Source organism: Panthera onca, chromosome B2, assembly GCF_046562875.1.
Source record: "Panthera onca isolate mPanOnc1 chromosome B2, mPanOnc1 haplotype 2, whole genome shotgun sequence".
In the NCBI taxonomy this organism is placed as follows: domain Eukaryota; kingdom Metazoa; phylum Chordata; class Mammalia; order Carnivora; family Felidae; genus Panthera; species Panthera onca.
Genome location: NC_138343.1, coordinates 3,130,389 through 3,155,223, shown reverse-complemented (window position 1 = coordinate 3,155,223; position 24,835 = coordinate 3,130,389). Strand labels below are relative to the sequence as shown.

General features: G+C 51.7%; 6 non-coding genes across 6 annotated transcripts; 3 read left to right on the top strand and 3 right to left on the bottom strand.

Moving 5' to 3' along the window:
* Positions 1-82, top strand: TRNAS-AGA (transfer RNA serine (anticodon AGA)). The gene has a single exon. It is a non-coding gene; the product is annotated as a tRNA-Ser (tRNA).
* Positions 83-5,089: 5,007 nt separating this feature from the next.
* Positions 5,090-5,161, top strand: TRNAM-CAU (transfer RNA methionine (anticodon CAU)). Its single transcript has one exon. It is a non-coding gene; the product is annotated as a tRNA-Met (tRNA).
* Positions 5,162-6,606: 1,445 nt separating this feature from the next.
* TRNAS-AGA (transfer RNA serine (anticodon AGA)) lies at positions 6,607-6,688 on the bottom strand. Its single transcript has one exon. It is a non-coding gene; the product is annotated as a tRNA-Ser (tRNA).
* Positions 6,689-9,466: 2,778 nt separating this feature from the next.
* Positions 9,467-9,548, top strand: TRNAS-UGA (transfer RNA serine (anticodon UGA)). The gene has a single exon. It is a non-coding gene; the product is annotated as a tRNA-Ser (tRNA).
* Positions 9,549-13,236: 3,688 nt separating this feature from the next.
* TRNAQ-CUG (transfer RNA glutamine (anticodon CUG)) lies at positions 13,237-13,308 on the bottom strand. Its single transcript has one exon. It is a non-coding gene; the product is annotated as a tRNA-Gln (tRNA).
* A 5,879-nt stretch (positions 13,309-19,187) lies between these two features.
* On the bottom strand, positions 19,188-19,269 carry TRNAS-AGA (transfer RNA serine (anticodon AGA)). The gene has a single exon. It is a non-coding gene; the product is annotated as a tRNA-Ser (tRNA).
* Between the last annotated feature and the right edge of the window lie 5,566 nt (positions 19,270-24,835).

Sequence of the window (24,835 nt, the reverse complement as noted above, 5' to 3'; positions counted from 1 at the left end):
GTAGTCGTGGCCGAGTGGTTAAGGCGATGGACTAGAAATCCATTGGGGTTTCCCCGCGCAGGTTCGAATCCTGCCGACTACGGAGACTACGGAGCGACTCCCTCCGGAACATTTTGACATCTTGTAGGTTACTTTGAAACCCTACACAGCTGCAAGTTCAAGAGAAACAGGAACCGAACCCAAACTGTAAACAATGCATCCCCATTCACTAAAACCCCCCTGTTTTGTTCTTGGGATTAACGGGCCTGTGATGGAGCCTCTCAATCTGGCCAGAAAAAAAGAAATCCTAATTACTGTATTATCCAGTAGGTTTGACCTGAGTCCTAATGCTTTCTTTTCTCCCAGAAGAGTCCAAATTTCAGGGATACCTTGGTGGTTCCTGCTTGAAGGTCACTCTTTCAGAAAGATGAAAAGCTAGTGGGAGTGCTTGCTTCTCCATGGAATCGTTACCGTTCGGCAATTTTTGCAGACCAGCTGTATCGCTAATATCCCCCAATACACTCATGTTTTCATGCGTCTGTGCAGGCTGATCTGGAGTTTCAGGCTGGCTTGCCACAACCCCAGCCTGGGTAAGGGGTAAGGAAAGAAGCGCCAGAAGTAAATGCTATCCGAAGACGGTAAAATCATTTGCTTCCATGTCACTGGAAAATAAAGTCTAGAACAAAGCTGTTATCAACGGACAGAAAGTATGTTTTCTTTGCATATTAAGAATTCCAATATTGGGGCGCCTGGGTGGCTCAGTTGGTTGAATGACCGACTTCTCAGCTCAGGGCGTGATCTCGCGGTCCATGGGTTCAAGCCCCACGTCGGGCTCTGTGCTGACAGCTCAGAGCCTGGAGCCTGCTTTGGATTCTGTGTCTCCCTCTCTTTCTGCCCCTCCCCCATTCATGCTCTGTCTCTGTCTCAAAAAAACATAAAAAATTTTTAATAAAAAAAAGAATTTCAATATTTAAAATATTTTAAAAATAATAATCACGATATGAATCTCCAATGATATTGGGATACACGCAGTGAAAAAAAGTGTTTTCCATCTAATTGCTTGAGCTCTTCGATTTGCCTCCCCAGTGGAATGAGTTTTTGTATGACTTTCCAGAGTTACATGTGTGTATAATGTTCAGTCCACTCTATACTCTTAAGTGAAGGGTTGCAAATTCGTACAGAGTGTTCATCTTGGTTATTTCTTTCCCTTAACAATACATACTGACCCATGGAAATATGCCCAACTGATTTCTGAACAGTAGCGTAGGGGAAAAAATTCAACAGAAGAGGGAGCCTTCAATACTTGGTCCTCGAGTAGCTGGCATCCGTAGGCCAAAAACCCCAACAAAAACAAAAACCAAAACCCACATCGACCTAAATCTCATTCTGTACACAAAAATTAACTTAAAATGAATCACAGACTGAAATGTAAAGTTCTAAAACTTTTAGAAAACAACATAGCAGATTTTTCAGGATCTAGGGTCAGGCAGAGTCCTTCCATTTGGTACCAAAAGCTCAATCCTCAAAAGGAAAAGAGATAAATCAGACCTCTTCAAAATTAACAACTTTTACTCTGCAGAAAGACGCTATGAAGCAGTTGAAAAAACCAGCTACAAATTGGGAGAAATATTTATAACCCACATATCTGGTAAAGGACAGTATCTAGAACATCTACACAGAATTCTCGAAACTGGACAGACCAGGAAAGAAAACCAACACTTTAGTTAGAAAGTGGATAAAAGACATGAGAGACATTACACCTATGATAATAAACGGATGGCAGATTAAGTACAGGAACAAAATGTTCAACTTCCTTAGCTGTCAGGGAAATACAAATTAAAACCACAATAAGGTATCACCCTCCACCTGTCAGAATGGCTAAACCAAAAATAATGACAACACTCGATTCTGGCGAGGATGTGGGGAAACTAAATCACTCCTACACTGATGGTGGGAACGTAAAATGGTAAAGTGACTCAGGAAAATGGTTTGGTAGTTTCTTAGAAAAGTAAACATGAAATTTTCAGATAATCCAGTAATCACACTCTCGGGTATTTATTCCAGAGAAATAGGAACTTATGTTCCTACAAAGATCTGTATGCAGTTTTTTTTTTTTTTTTTTTTTTTTTTTTTACAGCATCTTTACCCAGACTAGCCCCAAACTGGAAACACAGGTAGGTGAATGTCTGAACAGCTAATGATGTATCCACACTGTGAAATATGCTTCCGGTACAAAGGAAGAGATTACAGACACATGTGGCCACTTGGATGAATTTCCAGGGACTTGTGTGGAAAAGAAGCCAATCTCAAAAAGTTATATTTTGTGTGATTCCACTTCTACAACATTCTGGGAAAGACTCACTTAGATGAAGAAACAGCTTCTGGTTTTCTGGCCTTAGGGAGGGAAGTGCTGGGAGAAGATGGGGGGGCGGAGTCTCACTGCCAGGAAGCCACAAGGGCTTGGGGTGCTGGCTACGTGAATCTGCCCGGGATAAACTGCATAGAGGTGAACGTACTCACACAAAAGTGAGTACAACTGGGGAGATGAGAATAAGACTTGGAGGGCTGTATCAATGTCGATATCCTGCTGGTGATGTGATGAGCCCGGATGTCACCATGGGGGGAAACTCGGGTAACGTGTTCTCTCTCTAGCATTACTTACAACTCAGTGAGTCTGCAGTTACATGGAGTAAATACATAGATTTACATATATTATGCATGTGTAATTCACATCAGTACAAACGAACTTGCCTCATTCACACGATCACCTGCAGAATATTCCATTATATATGCGTTCCACAGCTTAAAGAATCAAAAACTATTACATTTACAGTTTTGAAATCTTCTTTTTTTTTGTATCATTACAAAAGAGCTTTTTATTAGAGGTGTAGTTGCCAGGTAGGTCTAGAATGTAAAGAAACCAGAAGCTTCTGGCTCTGCTGTTTTATTAGCGTAGGCTACATGTTTAACCTTCTTCGGTCTGTATTTCCCTCAAAATGTTTGTTTGTTTTTTTTGTGGATAATGTAATTTTTGTAATTTTATTTTTTTATTTCTTTTTTTAAATTTACATCCAAATTAGTTAGCATATAGTGCAACAACGATTTCAGGAGTAGATTCCTTAGTGCCCCTTATCTTTGTATTGCACATGATTTCACAGCGAATGTCTTCGCGTTGTCCATCATTCCTCACAGAGCTTGATCCAGAGTCCGTCTGAACCTTCCATCAGGGTTTGTCCTGGTTTGGAGGGTAACTCCCTGGTTGCCCTCAGAGGCTGATAAAGCAGGAAGCTGGAGATTAAATCAAACCGAGTCTCGTCAACCCAGGGACAAAGCACAACGTGCCCATTTGTCATGAGAGCAAAGGGTCATCTATTGGACCCATTATGTCAAAGAGTCAGAAACTTTGGCTTCGAACGTACATTTCACTATGTTCTTTCACCTCACTGGGAGAGAGTCAAAGTCGAAGACAATTGCTTCATCCCGGTGAGTGATCTTGCTGGATCTAAGTCTAGTTCTCATTTAGCTGCAGGAATTTCCATCTCCCGTGTTACATACGAAACAAGCAATCCGCTAGAGCCTGATCCTCCCTGCAGCTAAGTTTTCCACCTGAAAAGTTGAAGAAAGACCAAGACAGAGGATCCTCGAGTCTAAGACACTGCCAGAAGTGATGGGTGGGTGGGGACATCTAAAGACGAAGCTGCTGGAGTGGGGGCCGCGGAGCAGACCAGAGATCGACAACTGGAGCCTCTTGACTCGCACTGTCAATCCTGAGGGTGAAAAACTGGGCTCCCTCTAGACATAAAAATGTAAGTTTCAGCCCTTCTAGTGCAGTCCAGAAATAGTGTCACAGGCTTCGAAATTAGCACTTTGAATCAAAGCCAAAAAACGGGCGGCCAGTCCAGCTAAGGACAGGCGCCCGGAGTCTGGCTTCACTTGACAGAATTGAGGAGCGCGGGCCAAATCCCCGGTGCTGGGGCCGTCTCCGCGTTTCCACGATCTTTTTTGGAAGTCTTGGTTCGACCCTTGCAATTTCCCGGGAGAGCATTCGGGAGTCCAAGTGACCGACGCACAGGTGCAGAGGCCGCGTGACCCTCTTCCGGCAGGAGGGGGCCGTGTCCCGTTCCTGCTGGCGGGGGTCAGCCGTAGAAGTGACGGAACGTTCTGTCCCGGGCGGTCCACACAGGGTCTGCGCTTCTGTGCCAGGCAAGAGGGAACGGGGCAGAAAGGACGAGAATGTGCCCGAGAAGGTGCGCACCCTGCAGAATTCGGAAGGGAAGCGAAGGGGGTGAAGGAGGAAACCAGTCGGCGCCTTCAGAGGTTTGCAGGTGCCACAAACCGCGCCTGTATCGGGGGAAGCGCGGCCCCGGTTTGGGTAAAATCGCCTCGGAGAGCGCCCGTCTCTGCCCCGGGAGCTGGCGTGTCGGGTTTCTTCAAACGCCTGCAGCCTTGGCAGCCTGCAGAGTCGCTCGGGCCCTCTGGGCTAAGTCATCCGTCTGTCGGTGCCCGAGGGCCAAGACCCCGCAGGTAGAAACGGACCTGTCGCGCAGCCCCACGTCTGACCTCGGAGCGCGGTGCGCGGGGGTGAGGGTGGGGGCGCTTCCAGAGCTGGGTGCAGGTGGCTCTGAACCCCGCGATGGGGGCTTGGAAATGGGGGGGGGGGTGACTTTGGGGTCTCCAATAACGGAGAGCGGCCGAGCGAATGAGACCTGTGCGGACGCGCGGGCAGGGGTCACGAAAGGTAAAACAGAGCCCGGGACCACGTTAGCGGATAAATCCGAGTGCGCGGCGAGAAGGAAGAGGAGAAAGGTGATGGGCTGGAGGACCAGGGGCGAATCCCAAGGAAGGGGCTTTGCCCGAGCTGACATCCTCGCCATCATCACTCCCAGCGCAGGCGGGTGACGGGCGACCTCGCAGGGAGAGGACTGGAGGTCCCCGAGGGTCTGCGCGGCGAGGACACGTCGGGAGTGGCGTGGATTGTTGGGCTGGGAAGGGAGTGAAACGGGGAGCAGAGTCGGAGGGAGGGAGGGAGAGTGGGGGACGGAGCGTAGCAGCACGCGGGTCAAGCAGGTAGGAATCGGGGTAGGAAAGCCAGCGGTGGCCTCGCCAGGCGAGCAGAGTGGCGCAGCGGGAGCGTGCTGGGCCCATAACCCAGAGGTCGATGGATCGAAACCATCCTCTGCTAAGCTCGCTTATTGCTGCCCGCGAGCGCGGGGTCTGCTTCCCAAGCACCCCCAGGGCGGAGGCCCCTCCCGGGGAAGGATCTCACGGCTGCCCTGCTCTCTCTTCCTCGCACCTCTTTCTCAAAGCTCACGGAATAACGGCAAACCCTCCCAGCCTTTCATTTTTCTGGCACCTCGACTCCCGGTCTGCCGGCTGGACTCGGGCTCAAACCTAAAGAGTCATAGGGGCCTTTCGTGAGCCCGGCCGCGCCCCTACTTCCCGCGCCGCCAGGCGCTGGCGGCCTTGGCTTGGGACGCCGCGGAGGGGACCCTCGGGGGAAAGGGAGCTGACCCTGGGAGGAGCGGGGCTGACCCTCGGCGGAGCGGAGGTGACCCTCGGAGAGAGTGGGGGTTCAGGGCGGAGGGAGGGGAGGTGACGCTCCGGGGGGCGCCCGTAGGAGAAGCCCCCGCGATAGCGGGAGTCCGTACGCGTGGGGGAGCGGGCGGCGGGACGCGGTGCCGCGGCTCCCGGGGGAGGAGGTGCTGCGGGGGCGGGTGGGCAGGGGGAGGGTGGGACGGGAAAGGGCAGGGGGAGACTGCGGGCAGGGGGAGGACACGGGGCCGCGCGGCGGGAGCGGACGGAAAAGGACCGGGGCGCGGGCGGGCGGGGGGTTCGCGGGCGGGAACCGCTCGCAGAAGTGACCCCAGCGTCCGCCTCCCTTCCGGGCCGGGACGCGTGGGACCCGAGACGTGCGCGCCCCAGACGGCGGCGCCCCCGCCCTGCGGCCCCTGACTCCGGGACCCCCTCCCCGCGCGCCTCCCCGCACGTACCGGCCCGATCCCGGTCTCGGTGAGAAGCCCGGCTCCCCGGGGCCCGGGTGAAGTCTCCCGACTCGGGAAGGACGCGCCGTTCCGTCACCGCAGCGGCCGCGCCGTTGAGGCGGGAGGGGGCGGACTTTTAACCGGAAGTCTAGGGGGCAAACTCCCGCGTTTCTCCTTCCGTGTCTGTTCACGAGCCGCGGCGCAGCCCCCGGAGGATGAGCCGCTGGAAGGGAGGAGCGGGACAAGCTGCGGGTCCGGCTGTGGTTGCACCCCTTCTGTGCTCAGGGCTCTGTGAATTCCAGGTCCGGCTCCCGGGGGGACGCCGCACCTGCCATCTTCCCCGGCTCGGGCAGAAGCCCCCTGCGGACCCCGCGGCCACCTCCCGGGCGGACACGCTGCCGTCCGAGCGGGGCTGGGACCGCGACGGACACGGGAGCATCGCGAAGCCTGGCTCCTCCTCGGGGACAGGGACGCACCTGCAGGACTGTGGCCGAGTGAGTTGTGCAAAAGTGCATGGAAACACGGCGCGCGCGCCTCCTGCCCGGGCAAGCGCGGAGTCTTCCCGCCGCCCCAGAAAGGACCGGGTCGCTGCCTTCCCGGCTCAGGCGGCGACAATAGGATAGCCCCCAGGTGGGGGGCGAGGCGCCGTAGTCGGCAGGATTCGAACCTGCGCGGGGAGACCCCAATGGATTTCTAGTCCATCGCCTTAACCACTCGGCCACGACTACACGGGAGCCGTGGGCCTCATTAGCATAAGTAGCCGTGAGGCCCGCAGGCGTCAGGGGCAGGCGTCAGGGACAGGTGTCAGGGGCTCGCATCTTCCACCAGGAAGCGCATCTGCTGTTCCCCGTCTCTTCCCGTTGGACATCAGCGGGGCGAATGGGCGGGGTCACGCGTCCTTGTCGTGAGCTCGGGAGGACCCCTGCCTCGGGCGGCCTGCCGGAAGGGCTGGGGCAGGACACTTCCCGGGAGCCCAGCTCCCTGCGCGGCCAGCTGCCGAGGGGACCCGGGAGACGCGCAGCAAACCCGCACGGGCTGTAGCATCGGGCCGCGGCTCCGTGAGGACAGCGACAGGCTGTGCCGAGGTCCAGCCCCAGCAGGTCCAGGGGTTCCCGAAGGATGAACGGCGTCGGGGAAAATAACACATGGACACAGACAACAGCAGTGGGTTCGACTGGCCGCTTTATTGTGGCAAACGTGGCATTATATTTTTTAGCAAATTCCTTGTAGCTGTGTTATCTATGTTTCTAGGCATTACCTAATTCTAAAAATGTTCCTTTGTGTGATCACCCATAAAGGAACAACATAGTTATTTTCTTGTAACGTTCCCTCCTGCCCTTTCAAGGTCATCTAGCTCTCCACACCTCAAGTGGAACGTTTACAGGGATAGGACTTTTTAATTGTTTCTTTGAACCATTTGCACTACAAGGAACAAAGGTATTCGCTTTGGTCTGGGGTGCCGGGAGGGAGCCAAGAGGGCCCTGGGAACCCACGCCTCATGTGCTCCCAGAGGGACAATGTATACCTAGGAACTAATGAACCATTCTGTACCTTAACCCACCAGGTCCAGTTATCATCTGGAAGCCTCCTGGGGGCCAAGCGGGCCTAGGGGTTGGAGTAATTTGTATCCATAGATATGTTTCTTTGTTGCCATAGTGGGGATTTCGAACCCATTTGCCCCCTCCTTGGCTGGGAAATATATGGGCCCATCCTTCCTTTAGGTAGAGGAGTCTTTATAGGGTGTGGCAAGGGCTGGATGTGGGGCTGCACAATTTCCCTGCGGAATCTTATTTCTTTCCCCAATGGTTCTTTTCCCGGGGGGCCTGGTGTGGGCAATTCCCCAACCGACAAATCCCCAGGTACTTTCATTGGTAGGGGGGCTGCCCCGACCAACGCTAAGGCCAAATTACATGAAAGCGGGAGCACAAGAAGCTTCATTTGTACTTGTACTTGGGGGCAACCCTGCAGTCCCCATCCGTCCACCGCCCGGGCCCTGCCATCAGGCTGGTTCGATAGCTCGGCTTCCGGCGAGGCTGGACAACTCCAAGCGACCAACCGTTTTCAAGACGAGTGTTGGGTTCTGCACATAGTGGAAGATCCGGCGGTCGTCTCCCCGAAAACCCACAACCATCTGATTTAAAAGACTGTCTGGCTGCACCCGTGTGCGGAGATCACCCTGGCACAGGCCTCCAATAAAGCCGTTCCTCAAACCTTCAAAACATGAACATGTATGCAAATGTGAGAGGCTTCTAAAACTGTTCCCCATCTCACTGTTCTTTCAAAATCATCTTTTAAAAATTCGTTAATTTTGCCAATCGCCGACTGGCGCCGGTTTTTTGAGAAACAAGTTCAAGGTAATTACTTTCATTGTGCATTGCAGGCAACGAGGCAGATAATGAATCCCAGAACCCTTTGAGGCAAATGTCAACTCTCCGGTAATATCAATAAATAACCAACAAATCAATAAAATGCGTCGCTCTGCTATTCACTTGTAAGACTGGATCACTTCGCGCTGCAGGAAGCAAACAGAAGGTTCGCTCCTGACTCCGCAAGCCGGAAGCCAGCACCGGAAACATCGTGAAGCGTCCCTCCCTTCCTCTCAGTGTTTCACAGGCGAAAGGTTGCCTCACTGAGGTCATGTTAATTGCACACTGCTCTTGTCAGTGAATACGTGTTATATCATAAACGTTTTCCCAGGACGATTACAGAAACCTTCCAAATTTCTGTTTAGCGGCCTTTATTGATCTGTTAGGCAGATGAAGCAAAAATATTTAAACATTTCATCCATTTTTAATACCTTTTTAAACCTATCACAACGGGAAATGAAAAGGTTTGTGTGCAGTACACGCTCTTTGTTAAGTTCATTTCCCCTAGGACGGCGCTCCTCAAAGCTCAGTGGGCATCAGGTCCTCCCTCCTGGGCTCCCTCCTGGGTTCCCTCCTGGATTCCTTCCTGGGCTCCCTCCTGGATTCCCTTCTGGGTTCCCTCCTGGATTCCCTCCTGGGCTCCCTCCTGGGCTCTGTCCTGTGCCCCCTCCTGGATTCCCTCCTGGGCTCCCTCCTGGGCTCTGTCCTGTGCCCCTTCCTGGATTCCCTCCTGGGCTCCCTCCTGGGCTCTGTCCTGTGCCCCCTCCTGGATTCCCTCCTGGGCTCCCTCCTGGGCTCTGTCCTGTGCCCCTTCCTGGATTCCCTCCTGGGTTCCCTCCTGGGCTCCCTCCTGGGCTCCCTCCTGGGCTCCCAAGCACCCTGTGACCGCTGTGACCGCGGTGTCCGCGGAGGGCGGCCGCTGGGGGACGGCTCCGGTGCTGCGGGCCTCGGACATTCGAGTGGTTTGTGCCGGAGCCTTTTTCTGACCCGCCACGAGCCCGCGGGTTCTCGGTTTGCCCTGCACGGTGGACGGGCTCCTTTGTTCCGGAGGGCGAGGCCCGCGGATCTTCCCGGCTGTCGCCCGGCCCCACTCCTTGGGGCGCGGCACGCATCCACTCTCGGTTCACCCCAGGCGAGCAGGTAGTCGTGGCCGAGTGGTTAAGGCGATGGACTTGAAATCCATTGGGGTCTCCCCGCGCAGGTTCGAATCCTGCCGACTACGGTTTTACCAGGAACAGTCTGGATTATTCTCCCGCGTACCCACACCCGCAGATGAAGGTAACGCACCCCGTTCCCCACCCGCGGGGGCTGCTTCCTCAAGTGCGGGCGGCGCCCTGCTCGGCTCCACTCGCCAAGTTGGCCTGAGGCACCCGACTTCGTCAGACTCCAGCCCCCACTGTGGGAAGTTAGGATCCCTGAAAAGCAGTGACTCTGGTAGGTCGCTACCGATCACTTTGTGCCAAGAAGACAGGAGTTAAGCGGGAGCCCCATCAGATTTTTACTTCCACTTAATCGATGAAGAAACTGCTCAGGGCCGCACAGTGAGGCGGTATGGACGCGGACTTCCGGGTGGGTTGATGGGCCGGGGCGCTCACAAGGTCCTTAGGAGACACTCCTAAAACGCTCAGGTTGCTCGCGGCTTCAGGGGCAGATTTGTTGGCGCCCCCAAATCACAGTAGGTCCTCTTTTTCAGGCCCCTACTGCACCCCGGCGGTCCAAGGACTTGACGCGTCTTATTTGTCGATCTTTACACCAGGTCCTCAGAGATCCCACCGGACATAATAGGTTTGTATCCTGGTCTCAGGACTGGGAAGCCAGAGGGCGAGCCCCGCACCCAACCCCCCAGCAGCTGTCCGTCCGCCCCTGCCCCTGCGGGGGGTTCAGACCCGCGCCTGCCTCCACCGCTGAGTCGGCTCACTGTTCTGGACTCGTCCTCTCCGGCGATAAGACCACAAGAGTGGTGTGACCTAAGACCCTGGATTTGGCCTGGGATGGATATTGCGGCCCGTTGAGTGTTCAGTGCTCGTGTTTTCCCTGATGCCGGAAGCATCCCCCCTCAGTACGTGGGGGGTTCGCCTACATCTGAGGGGGGCGTTTCTTCACAGCGCGCCAAGAGTTTCCCACGCAGCAGACCTTTTCCGCTCCTGAACCCCAGAGCCTGATGCCGGGACAGACTTTTCCAACCAACAGGATTTGGATGTAGAGTCGAAGGCTGGTTTGAGAGAAAGGCGAGAGCTATTTTGGCCCCAGAGATGGGGAGGAATTGGAATTAAGGCACATATATTGGAGGGAGGGAGACTTTTAAACTCTGCAAAGCCCCGATCGATGGACATATTCCTTAGAATTAATGCTTCCATGCTGCTGCAGAGAGAGACCCCAAAGCAGATTCTTCTGTCCCCACTCCCTTCTCCTCTAGCACGTTCAGGGGATGAAAGTGTTACGGCGGGTTTCACAAATGATTAGGAGAAACAAACAGTGATTAAGAGGCTTATGAGTTCAGGTCCGGAAGAAAGATGGGAGTGAATTTATGGGTGAGAAGACCCGGTGGGGGATGGAGCCGTGGGGGGGGGGGGGGGAAGGTGACTGAAAGTTATATGGCTTTGAAGATAAATGATTATTTAGGGAGTCACTAAAAAGATCACCTTATTGCTAAGGGCAAGAATCATCCTGGAAGCAGCCTTCCCCAGAATGACACCCAACAGTGTGAGACAGTGGGGGGAACGCCGACAAGATCCTCAGGGAAGCATAATGTAAGTCCAGGATTTTACATCAGCTGAGATGTATTTTGTGTCATTTAAGAAAGTGTATTCCCACCAAAAGGATTAGGCGGCATTTAACAGGCATAGATCCACACATAGCTATACGGATGAATCTCAGTATATAATGACTGATGGGGGCACCCGGGTGGCTCAGTTGGTTGAACAACTAGCTCTTGATTTGACTCCGGTCCTGATCTCATAACTGTGTGATTGTCCCCCTACCCCCCACCAAGCCCAAGGCGCATGGAGCCTTGGAACAGGCTCTGAGATGGACAGGAGGCCTGCTTGAGATTCTCTCTCCCTCTCCTTCTGCACCCCCCCCCGGTGTTAAACTCTCTCAAAAATAAAAAAATATATATATATTTAAATATATATACATATATAATGACTGGTTGATATCAACTGTGGTAAACTGAATTTCTACTTTCTCTGGACATATATTCATCTACTTTATGCACGCCTCCCTTCTTCTTCAATTAGGCTGAGTCTTCTCACACTTAATAAGAAACAACAGAAAGGAAAAGAGTTTCCACAATCTTTCCTCCCCTCTTCTATAACAATCAGGCAAATCCGTATGGCTACAGGTTTGAATCAACCACGGCTGTCAGTTTTTGGTGTAGAGGAAATATCTGTTGATCGTATCCTCTTTAAGTTTTCTGATTTTGATTCATGTGGACCATTTTCTGATGGCAAAATATTTACAGGAAAGACTTAGAGTTTTACTTTTGCAGGGTAGAGACACTTCTTGCATTTTTGTCTGAACAAGAAAATTTGTGTGCCTAGGAAGGTAAGAAAGGATAAAGCAAACTTCAGTGTGGACCACACTAAGAGCAGTCCCTATCCATGGGTGATGGAGTGTATGAAGAGTAGATCTCACATACTCTGAAGGGTGAGGGGCTGCGGTAAAGCCATAATTGGTGTTTCCCCAGCACAGACCTAGCAAAACACTCAAGATTGTGCGTATCCCACAGTCAGTGACACACCGTGAGAGAGAAAACCAAAGATCTCTAATTTTGAATGAGGGTGTGTGTTTACTCGTGGCAGAGACTTCACAGAACTCATTTATTATGAAGGGGAATCTGGATATGAACGTTTGGATAAACAGTTTGCACAAAGCGACAACGGGAGAAGAAGCAGGCCGTGAACGAGACCCGGCTACGGGGACAGAATTTGCAGGGCGAGCACATTTGGAGTCAGTGATGGGTGTTGGTTGTGAGGGGGAGAACATTGCCTAACAATCTCCTACCCGCCTGGTGTCGTGATGAGACTATTTGCTGGCGTGGGATCTTCCAGCCCGTAGCGGAACGTCTGCAGATTTCCAATCCAGGATGAAAACAACCTCACTGCATGTAACACAGATGCCCAACCAGAAGTTAAAAAAAAAAAAAAAGAAGAAGGCCTATACACAACAGTACAAGAGCAAATGAAAAAAGGAAACTTGTACAAATAATGTAATTAGTAAAGAAATAGCTGTAGAGCAGGAGTTAGCCGTCCTGGATGAGAAAGAGGGAAGTGTGGCGTTCTGGGGGCGGCACCATGGCCCGATGAAGGCCCAGTGAGATTATTACTATGGATTTCCCCTCAAGTTTTACCTCAAAATATGTTGAATCTGTAGATACCTTTACGATGTGATAATGAGTCTTAAGCACCCCTTACTTAGAGTCCCCTAATTTCAGATTTTCCACCTTTGGTTTCTGCGTGTGTGTGTGTGTGTGTGTGTGTGTGTGTGTGTGTGTGTTGTATACACAAACTGGGTTCAGTGGCCATAGGGAGAGGGGAGGAGGACCATTAGAATTATTTATTTCCCCTGTTTGAAATATTTCACAGGTGCAAACATTCTTTTTAATGTGCACAGAAAATAAATGTTATGTGAGTCGATTCTTGCTTTTTATTTCGAGTTGTTTCCCGGTCACGGCAGAGTACAGGGGCTTTGCGGTTTCCCTCCTGTGTTTCCGTCTCATGGTTCTTTCCCTCCTTAAAAGGAAACCCCATTTAGCCAGAATGAAATTCTGTTCCTTCGTCCTGGCCCGGATGCAGGCGTGTGCGGACTTGCAGGGACTCACAGGGGGTACCCAGGACAAAACTGGTCGGGGTCATTGAGGTGAACAGCACTTTCCAGGAAAAAAACAAAGTGAGACCAAAAGACTCGGCAGGTTCCACCGAGACTTGAACTCGGATCGCTGGATTCAGAGTCCAGAGTGCTAACCATTACACCATGGAACCCCACGCGGGACACGGGTCCCCGTAATCGTCTATGAAGAGTTTGAGTGACTCCACTGAGCGTTTAGTCGAGTTTATGAGTCACGATTCTTCGTCCACGCTCGCGCATGACACTCTTAAAAACAAACCCCAGGAGATTTCATTTTTGTCTTATTTTTTGTTCCGCCACCTAGACGGCCATAGAGTGCCCCTCGCCATCCCAGCCCCCGGAGGTCCTCACCCTGCCGGCTTCGGGAGGAAGAGGGAGCACCCGATCCGCAGCGGGGCTGGGCGGACGTCACAGTCACTGCACGCGGCGACGGTCCCCGAGAAGCGGCCCGCTTAGTCCCCGCACACACGGGGCACAGGCTTGGCGTCTCGCCTCCCGGCCCCGCGGTGTTTTCTCCTCGCAGATTGTTGATCATCGCGTCTCCTGCCTCCGGGAAGACAAACCCAGGTGTCCGTTTCTGGCACGTTCACGGGAGAAAACCCGCGGGAGGAGCGTGTTGGCGAGAAAATGGAGCAGGTGGGCTTGAGCGCACCTCGGCCACCTGCAGCCGTCGGCAAGGAGCGCGTGGGCCACGCGGCAAGTCACCGTCTACACCCGCCAAGTCACCGTCTACACCCGCCGCCTGACCGGAGAGGAGCGTGCCCGCGAAGGCTGCCGAACTCTACCCACGACGTTCTTTCCCGCTGCTCCGCACAGACCCTGTCTCGGGCCCCGCGCTCCCCTTCGGCTAAAGAACAGGTTTCTGGGCGCGGAATTTGTGCGGGCGGGACCCCGGGGGTGCGGGACCCTGGGGGGGGGGCGCGAGACCCCGGGGGGTGCCGGCCGCCTGCCCCGCGCGCCCGAGGCCGCAGAACGACTTCTCATCGGAGAGAAGCGGCCTGGGCCCGGCGGCGCGGTGACTATCCGGGTGAAACCTGTCCGCGCTCAGGACTGTGTCCGAGGCCAGCACCCGGGGCTCTGTGTCGCGCACCCCGGACACCCCCCGCCCCCAGCACTCGCCACGCGGAGGCGGCGGCGGCACTCGCCTCCCCTGCTAGCAGGGGCGAGCGAGGTCGAAAGGGCGGCCCGCCTCTCCTTCCAATGGTCTGCGATGCAAGACCAACCAAACTCAAGGAGCTTGCAAAACGCCAACTCCGTGCAAACACCAGTTCCGCGCAAAGCCCTTAGCGAACTAGGACCCGGTTCCGGAATCTGGGTCCTGCTCACCCACACGTCTGCGGCCACCTCCGGCGCGGGAGGAAGGTGTCACCCTGCAGCTCACAGGAGCAGGTGCAGAAACACCGCCACAGAAAATAATCTTAAAGGAAATGCAGAGCTAAGCTTGCAAAATGCAGAGCGAAACCTCTCCTCCCTCTCGGGCTTGGGGGTTAGCCCACGTCCCCTGGAGAGTCACTTCTTGGTCCGGGGCCTCTATATGTATATATCCGAAAAGCAGGAGTGAAGAACGGGGAAAAGAAGAAGTTAGAACAGGACCAAATCAAAGGATTGAAACAGAAAGATACGTTTTTTAAAGTTCTTATTGTAGAAAAAAGTCATCAGCACCTTTTCCCAAGACCATTCAACAGTTTTATTGGACTCTGGAAGGTCAGGCGCTGGAGGCGTAGAGGTGAATAAGACAGGGGCTCTCTGCTGGGAAGGATGTTCCATAACCGGGGATCAAGTGGAGAAGCGCTTGTAGCTGGCAGCTGACAAGCTTGTAGCTTGTCCAACGGCTCGGACAAGATGGGAAGCTCAAATACAAACAAAAATGGAAAATACTGGTTTGCACAAGAATTGATAACCTACTGTGCAGACTGACCGTCCATAGAAAAAGTGCACAATAAGAGTTCAGCGCATGGGTCCCGATTATAAAAGCAGAACGGTTTGTCTTTGGCAGCCACAAGACGGTAAAACAGAAAAGGGAAAATAAAGAGTAAGTTCCACAACGGACTTAGAATTTTGGCTCAAACGAGCCTCCGTGCTGTTCACTTTCAGAGGCACGTACACGCACCGGGGTGTGAACAGGAAAACCCAACAAGGGCAAAGCCAGCGAGCCCAGGAGCTCCCACTGTCATGAGGGAAAGAGGTGCTGAGCCCGCTCAGGGGAGATGCTTACACCGGTCAGAAAGAAGGCGCTGGGCCTCGTGGCCATCGAGAGGCATTTCGTGCATGTCTGAAAACAAGAAAACGAAGCTGGCAATTTCTTCTGTCTCTTTGTAATGGACTGTGAAATTACCAGGGAGACTTCCAGAACCTTTGTGGGTGAAGCACCCCATGGCATAAGGAATGGAAGTGTCAGCCCGTCACACACAGAGGAACCTGGACACCAGCACCCCGCGAGTGCAGACCACAGACCACCCAGCGAGTTCACAAAATTACCCGAGTCTGTGCCCCAAACTAAGAATCCCCCGCGTCTAGGTTTTTCCTGCATCTCATAGAGCCCACCGGTAACTCTTAAGAAATGAAATCACTCCAGTAAAATCAAACATAAAGCTCCTAGAGAAACAGCCTCTGCAAGTTCAGGCTGCATGATTGATTAACCTCGAAACTGCAAATTAGGAGCCCAAGGTGCACCCAGGCCTGAAGCTAAGAAGCTCGTCAAACTGGTTCTGATTGTCTCCCTCGTCTCAGGGTAGTTATGGGATGTGGCTTCCTGACCAAGCTGATTTAGGAGACCAGAGTCACACAAATCTGGGTCAGGCCCTGGGGATAGGACCAGGTTCCTTTCTAAGCAGAGGAAGATCAGAATCTCTCCCGCAGCTTCTGTTCAACCTTTACCTTGAGTTTCGCATGAGAACAGTTTATATCTGAATTACATTTTCCTCATTTCTTTTGGCAAAGGAAACATGTAAAAGTGTCTCTAATAAAGTGTCTCCTAAGTCTCAATAGATATGCTGAAGCTTGTAGGAACACATTTTTTTCCCCCTAGGCTTTCCTTGTTGCACTTGGAGGTAATGCCTTGTATTTCCAAGTCATAGCTATTTCATTAGCCATGCTTTATCCAGAGGTCTTGCTTCTGGAAGATTGACAAATGGAGAAAAAATTCCAGGTAGTGACGGAAGTAAAAAGAGACACCGATACAACCACAATCATAGTGGGGTATTTTCACACAATACACCTCTCTGAAAAGCTAATAGAAAACGTAAACGGAAAAAGTAACCATAATTCATAATACTGTTATTCATATAACATACAATATAGAGAGAACGGGGCACACATCAACTCCAGGACTCAAACTTTTTCAGACACAGATGAAATGATCTCAAATTTGACATTTTACCAGGCCACAAAGCAAGGCTCCAAAACCATAACAGGGCTGGATACATGCTATTATTTCACGGCAAGAAAATTATACCAGAAATCAAAACCTGAAAATGAAAAATTGTATTTGTTTACAAAATACTAAATGTGCTTCTAAATAACCTATGGTTCAAAGGATAGATCCCAAATGAAATTAGGAACTATTTTGAAATAAATGATAAAAACAGTGCATATCTGAACACATACTGTGGGGCTAGAAGTGTATATAAAGGGACCCCCTTGTGTACATATATATAAATAAAATAAACACTTAAAGGTAATGATCTAAGCATTCAGCACATGAAACTGGGAATCAACCACTAATTTCTTTCCAAAGAAGCTTCAGGGAAGGAAATAATGAAGCAAAGAGCAGACAGTGCAATAGAAAGTAAGTACAAAATGGGGACTCTCAACAAAGCCAACAAAAGTGGTAATCTTTTTTCTTTTTCTTTTTTTTTTGATATTTTTCTTGTGATAAAATACACACAACACAAAAACTGACCGTTTTACCATTTTTCAGTGCACAGTTCAGTAGCATCACGCACGTTCACCTTGTCCTGCAGCCCTTCCCACGTCTCTCCTGAACTTTATTCACCTTTTCTCAAGCTGAAATTCTGTACCCACTAGTCAGTACTTCCCTATATCCCCCTCCGCCCGGGCCCTGGAAACCACCGCATCACTTTCTGTCTATATGCGTTCACTCGAGGTATCTCATGGAAGTGGAATCCGTTTTTGTCCTTTTGTGGCACATTTCGCTCAGCACGGTGTCTCCAAGCTCCATCCGCGTTGACGAGTGCATCAGAATTTCATTCCTTTCTCAGGCTGGATAATACCCCATCACATGCATAGACCCCATTTTGTTTAAGCACTCGCCCACTGATGGACACTTGAGCTGTTTTTACCTTTTGACTGTTGTGAATAATGAGTGCACAAATATCTGTTCGAGACTATGCTTTCGATTCTTTTGGGTGCATACACAGAAGTACAATCGCTGGGTCATATGGCCATTGTATTTTTAATTTTTTCCAGCCTCGTTGAGATCTAACTGACATCTAACGCTGTGTAAGTTTAAGGCACAAGGTGGAATAATTTGATATGTACGGGGTTGATGTGTACGTATTACCTCACAGAGTTTCAATTTTGTATTGATTTTGTGATTTATTTCAGAAATGCAATCTGATTTAACATTCAAAACGCAGTCTATAAAAGTAAATCTTTTGCATTGATAATATTAATAAGTAAAAGAATAATTATACAGTCATCAAAATACACGTGTAGAAAGTGTTTGATAAAATACAGTCCCTGTTCATGTTTTTCACTTAAAAAAGCTTCTGTTTTTAATGGTTACAGATACATAGCAAGTTGCAAATATAGTACAGAGAGGTTCCACGTACCCCATGGTTCCTTCACCCATTTCCTTGATGGGTTACTTGTGACATAATCAAAGTACCATATTAAAAGCAGGAGACTAATATTGGCTCAGTGTTTGTATGCAATCCTGTCTCTGGTGAAAGCAGCCAATCTCAAAACGTTACATACTGTGCGCATTCCTGCAACAGATACACCACAGAACATCGCTGGGATCATCTCCACCCGCCCCTTCCAATCACACTCACACCCTGTTCCCACCATCCGGAAACCTCTGGCAACCGCTACTCTGTTCTAATCTCTACATTTTGTCACTCGGTAGAGTCACATAGTTGGACTCATGCACTGGGCGACCCATCAGGATTACTTCTTTCCCTGAGCCTAGTGCCCCCCTGAACCGCTTCCAAACTGTTGATTCGTCACTAGTGCCCTCCACTCTTTCCTGCCTAGAGTTCCGATCGACACACTTTGTGTCGTCACGCACCTGCTGAAGGACACTTTGGTGGTGTTCAGTTTTCAGCTGTTGCAAAGAAGACCCCTGTGGTCCTTCATCTATAGGTTTTTGTGCAAACACAAGTTTCCATCTCTCCGGGAATGAGAGTGCAGTGGACGAATCATACAGCATTTTCCTGTTTTATTTTATAAGAAACTGCCATTTTGCATTTCCACCCGTATAAAAATCGTGTTCAATTTCTATCACATTCTCAGAAAGGCCAAACTACAGGGGCAGAAAACTTGTGTGGGTATGGGCTGTTGCCTGCGGGGCTGGGAGGTGTCTAGAAAGGGGAACACAAGGCAGTTTCTGGATTGATAAAACCTCCTGGATCCTGATTACGGTAGCTGATTACACAAACGTGTGCATATGCTTTCAAAAAGTCCATTTTACCCTTCAATAAATTTTTAAAATATCATAAAAATAGCCTCTTGTGGCAGACTAAGTACCCTTCACCCAATGGCCTCTTTGGGAAATAGCTTACCTGGAGCAGAGTTTGGGGGAGAGAAAATTCGAAAGCACTCTTAGCTTTTGCACGTCGCCAGGCACAGGCCTGTTCCCGCGAACTTTCTGCGGCAACGAGCGTGCCGACTCCGGTTTTTTCTGGGCGGCACTTGGGGAGGGCGGAGGCGGTGGGTTTTCGCCAGGCCCGAGACGCGTCCGCGCCAGGAACGTGCACCCCCTGCAGGTGGGATCAGACTGGGGAGAACGGTGAGGGCGGCCTCTTCGCGATTCGCGAAGCAAAAGCTCACTCGTAGTCGGCAGGATTCGAACCTGCGCGGGGAGACCCCAATGGATTTCTAGTCCATCGCCTTAACCACTCGGCCACGACTACAGGCACGAGCCAGGCTTCTTCAAATTCTAGGAGGAAACGTGGTAGGTTCACAGGTAGGATGCCTGTGTAGACAAAAGCGTGTCTAGGAAGCTGGGCAAGGTGCAGGGAGAGAGACGCGACGCTGAAAACCGCCCTGGGTCCCCTCACTCGGGGTCCCCAAGCTCCGAGGCTGACACCTAACATACTAATCTCGCGGCGTTCGGGAAAGTGCTTGGCAAATACCAATGCGCTATCACTTTCCACGCGGATTAGAAGAAACCTATAGGTATAGACGGTCCAGGAGTTTCATTTCCCCTGAGATCCTGGCTGCTTTCTGAAGAAATGGATTAGCTGGTGTGGTTTGGTTTTTGCCAGTGCAAAATGGAACCAACACGACAGTTTCCTGCTCTCCTGTTCACTTTTGCAACGCACTGCTTCCTTCGGCAGGATTTCCAGATGCTCCACAGGGACGATTCAGAACAAAATGGTTGAGTGTGGGTGCCAGGTAAATCGGTCCCCATTTTATGACCAGTGGGTAAGAGGCGACAGGTGAAGGATTTGTTGCGTCTTGAGAAAGCTGAGGTAACTGCTTGGATTTAATACATTGTATTTAATCAGAAGTAACAACGTGTTATTTAAATAGAGGTCAATTCAGATGCCACTGGCAATGGAGAGGGCTAGATCTAATCAAAGATAAAATATTTTCCTTCTATTTATATCCAGAAAAGATAAACTGTGCTGTCACTAATAACCAGAAGGCATATGGTCATGGTTAAGTAAGCACGCATCGCTGGCAATCTTGGGGAAATTCCCAGCTATTTGCTTTAAAAGACTGTGAGACATATTTTCCATCTTTATTTTCTGCGTCTCCCCATAAGAATATTTGGGGGGGGGGTGGCAGACCGTTGTCTTGAGCTTTCCTAAAACATTTTTTAAAGTCTCATTTTTTTTTGTTATTAATATAATAACCCCCAAAGAGTCCTTCACCAAAGTATGCACACGAAATAATTCTTTTTTTTTTTTTTTTTCAACGTTTTTTATTTATTTTTGGGACAGAGAGAGACAGAGCATGAACGGGGGAGGGTCAGAGAGAGAGGGAGACACAGAATCGGAAACAGGCTCCAGGCTCCGAGCCATCAGCCCAGAGCCTGACGCGGGGCTCGAACTCACGGACCGCGAGATCGTGACCTGGCTGAAGTCGGACGCTTAACCGACTGCGCCACCCAGGCGCCCCACGAAATAATTCTTAAGGTCTAATTAAATCAGCAGGTCAGAGAGGTAGAGAGGCCCCCAGGAATTCAATTAGTCAAGAACAAACTCAGAAATAGTGACGGGCATTGGAAAAGAGAGATGATTGAACCGGGAACTGCTGGGAAACATTCAACACCAAAGTCCTCGAGTCTATACTTAGAGTTCCTCTTTCGGTGCCCAGGAAAATAGATGTTTCTCCTCCTTGATTGGAAAATCTGTGATGTATGGAAACCAATTTGACAATAAATTTCATATTAAAAATAAATAAATAAGAAAAAAAAAGAAAATCTGTGATGGCTGTCTCACACGGGGTGAGGGAGGTGGAGAAAACAACCCACAAGCTTACCTCCCAGAAACCAGCAGGACTTGGGTATAACTTCTTTCCCTCGCCCCCAACCCCCAGTCCTTCCCTTTCTTTCTTTTTCTTTCTTTCTTTCTCTTTCTTTCTTTCTTTCTTTCTTTCTTTTTCTTTCTTCTTCCTTTCTTTTTTCTTTCTTCTTTTTCTTTTCTTTTCATTTTTCTTTTCTTTTCTTTCTTTCTTCCTGTCTTTTTTCTTTCTTTCTTCTTTTTCTTTTCATTTTTCTTTTCTTTTCTTTTCTTTTCTTTCTTTCTTTCTTTCTTTCTTTCTTTCTTTCTTTCTTTCCTTTCTTTCTCTGTAACACAAGGGGAAAAGTTTATTAAAGTGAAAGAATTCGATATTCAATATTCTGCTTTTGCGCACAAAACGTTCTTCTTCAGGTGGGGCTCGTTCCGTGGGACAGTGTCCTGCAAAACGGATGACCGATTCAAGCGTTATCAAGCTTAAATCAGCCGAAACGCGTGTCCCGGGTGCTGCGCTCGCGGGGAGAACACGACCTTGTGAGAACACGAGGGCAGCGCAGAGGCAGGAGCCCTGGGCGTCGATCGCCACACGAGTGTCCCGTACAAGGGCTGGAGGACACCTTTGCCTTGGAATCTGAAAATCGGACGCATCTGTTACTTGCTCGCGCCCCCGCAAGGGCCCTTCTGTTCCCAGGATTGCGAGCCTGAACCCGGAGCCTGGAAAGGACGCCGCCTGGACACCCTGCTCGAGGGAACCACATGCGCCCCCGAGCCCAGAACCGCCCCGTCTATAATACAGCTCAATTCTGCCCAGGACTCACGAGCTTCCGCCTGGCCTTTCCGCTGCGTGCGCCACCGCGAGGCGCGCAGTGCGGCTCCTTGGACACCGTGTCCTCTGGATTTGCGCGTCTGCGTCTGGGCCGCGGCCTCCCCGACGCCGAGGCGCCTCCTGGACCCGCGCTCACATCCCGCGCGGAGGCCGGAGGCGTGGACGCTCCTGAGCCGGTGGCGGCCGTCCCGGGGTCACCCCTGCAGCTGTGAGGGGGCTGCCCAGCTCCCCACGGCCTCAGCCAGCATCCCCGCAAGTGTCCCTGGGCCCATTGGCCGGCGGCCGGGCAGCCAGTGTGGTGCCCTCTAAGGAGCCCCAGTTAGGTGTCAGCTGTGAGGGTCACGCACGTGGGTCCCCTCCCTGCCCGCTCCTCCCCCCACCCCCTGCATTGGCGCCCCGGTTCCAGCCCCCCTGCCTGCGGAGCTCCAGATCTGGAAGTGACCCCACGTGTCCTCGCAGGTCAGCGGGGGGAGAATGCACCATGGGCAAGCTCCGACTCACCAGCCTCGATTGGTTCTGGATTTACTAGGGGCGCATTCTTTAATCTGTGAGGAAGACGCCTTGCCTCAGCCAGGAAATTGTTGCAAAACTCGGTGTGTGCCCATGCCCCCCACACCAGGCCTCTGTCACACTCACTGCCAAGCACACCTTGGCCCGGTGGCCAGCCGCCCGCCTACCACGCGCTCGCATTAGGAGTTAACATTCCACTAGCTATGAGGGCGGCTAGACGGCGTGAAATTCTGCTGACTGGCTGTGGAGGGGTGAGCCGGGGCGAGCGACGCGGGTCCAGCACCCAAGATGTTTACTGAGGGTGTGGGGATCAGGGGTTCAGGGAAGGTAGCCCCAACGTCTGCTGTCGGGAAAGGGCCGAGGATGACCATGCGCGCGACCAACGGCATCAGCCTTTCCAGAGCTCAGGTCCAGGAGGGTGGATCACCCATCGTGGATAACGGGGACATGAGCAGGGGTGGCTGTAAAGTGTGTGTATACCAAGCTGCTGGGAAAAACAAACTTGGTTCTTAAAGATGCCCGTTGTCATCACAGCCGTCTAGAAGCAGCACACCAAGTTTCTGAGCCACCGGAAAAAAAAAAAAAAAAAAAAAAAAAAAGAATATCCTTCCCTGTGAACGGGGATGGCAGGGGGTTTCGTCCTGGTCCCCGCCCAGTGCCTCCCTCCATTCACAGGCTCAGCAATGGTAGGAGAGGGAATTCTCCCACGGGAGCAAACTCTGCTCTCTCTCACAATCTGTGGTCTGAGACAGATGGGTTTTCAGGAGACCCTAGTTCGCCCAGGATGGACAGCACAGGTCGGAAGACACAGGGCGAGACCGTCACAGCTGTGCCAAACATCACAGGGTCTTTCCTTGCACTTCGCTGTTGGGATTTCACGTGACATATACGGGAAAGGCCCACAAAGTATTAGGAGAACGTGGGTGCATCGCGTAGCCCACGATGGAGAAGTGGCCTAGAGGACTTTGTAACGTATAATGAAAATCATGTTTAGGCACCGTCTCTGCCTCAAATTATTTACTTGAAAACGCGTTCTCAGATGGGGTGCTAAGACTGCTGAGGCAAGAGGGATTAAGATAAGTTATGTCCGGAAGACTATTTCATTCCACAGACCACTAATTTGGGGGCTTGCTGCAGATATGTGCCACACGAGCAGCTGGGAATATTTAACTGCTCTGCAGTCTACGCATCTTATTTTCTGCGAAGGAGCCCTTGCAACTGAGCATTCTGTTGATGGCAGACACAAACCAACGACAAATATATTTTTACCGATCTCCACCCGGAAAGACTTCCTTTCATTTGAAAACTTTAACATTCTCTGCGAAGCACAGCGTGTGGGTTTAAGTATCTAGTTAAGTAGCCTAAGGCGTGCTTAGTTAGATCTCCGGATTCCCGGATCTCATCTTCCCAACTGACTTGTGCTTCGTGCCCATCTCGGATACTCCACGGTCAGAAAAGAATTTCATCTTGTAAGCGGACACGCAGGAATGACCCTCAGGAAATAGGACGACCCATCTCCTCTGGCGCTGAGAACGTTCCACCCGGCTTAGCCTCCCGCTCGCGTCCAACACTCTCGTCCTGTCCGCTTTGCACTTTCGCAGACGCTGGGTTGGGAGCTCGGGTTTTGCCCTGCAAGCCTCGGAGCTCGTTTTGTGCTTTCCGGGTGCGGCCCGGACGTGGGGGTGGGGCTGGGGACTGACGACCCCCGCGTGCGCGCGCGTGCAGGGCCCTGGGGCCCCTGACCTCCACGTGTGCGCGCTCCGCCTGCGGGTCGGGGCTGGACCCCCGCTGTCCGGGTCGCCGCGCATCACGTCGTGGCCCAGTGGGAACAGCTGAGATGTCCCCTCTTCTTCCGACAGCCCCCTCCCGATGCGCAGATCACCGCAGCGCGCGCGTTCGCGCCCGCAGATCCCGGACTGGCCGCACCTGTAACCCGCCCCTTCGACGAACCCACTGGACCGAGGGTCGCCCAAGAGCGGGGGCGGCTGGACCGCCCGGTCGCACCGGAGAGAGGCAGCAAAGAAAATTGCCGAGTTGGGAACCTGCAGTATTTCCCAAACTGCCTGGATGCGCTCAAAGCTCCGCGGGCCTGCGTGGCGGTGCGGTGCTTTGCTCCGCGAGTCCCGGGACCAGGCCGCGCGCGGAAGCCACCGTCCTGGTGAACAGCACAGGTGCCAGGGAGCGCCTCCGCGACCGGGGCCGGAGGGGACGGGGTGAGGGCGGCGAGGAGGAGAGAGGGGGGTGGGGACGGGTTAGCCCCGGCTGCCCAGGCCACGTGCCGGGAGCCCCCCCCCCCCCCCCCCCCCCGTTCTGTATTCGCGGAGCCAGCGGCCGGGAGCACATCCGTGCATCATGCGGCTGAAATGACATCTGTGTGTTTATGTATTTATTTATTTGATTATTTATTTACTTTTTCCTTTACATCCAAGTCGGTTAGCATATAGTGCAACAATGATTTCAGGGGTAGAGTACAGTGATTCATCCCCTATGTGTAACACCCAGTGCTCATCCCAGCAAGTGCCCTCCTTGATGCCCTTTACCCATTTAGCCCACCCCCCACCCACAATCCCTCCAGTAACCATCTATTCTCCATATTTAGGAGTCTCTTATGTTTTGTCCCCCCTCCCTGTTTTTATATTATTTTTGCTTCCCTTCCCTTGTGTTCACCTGCTCTGT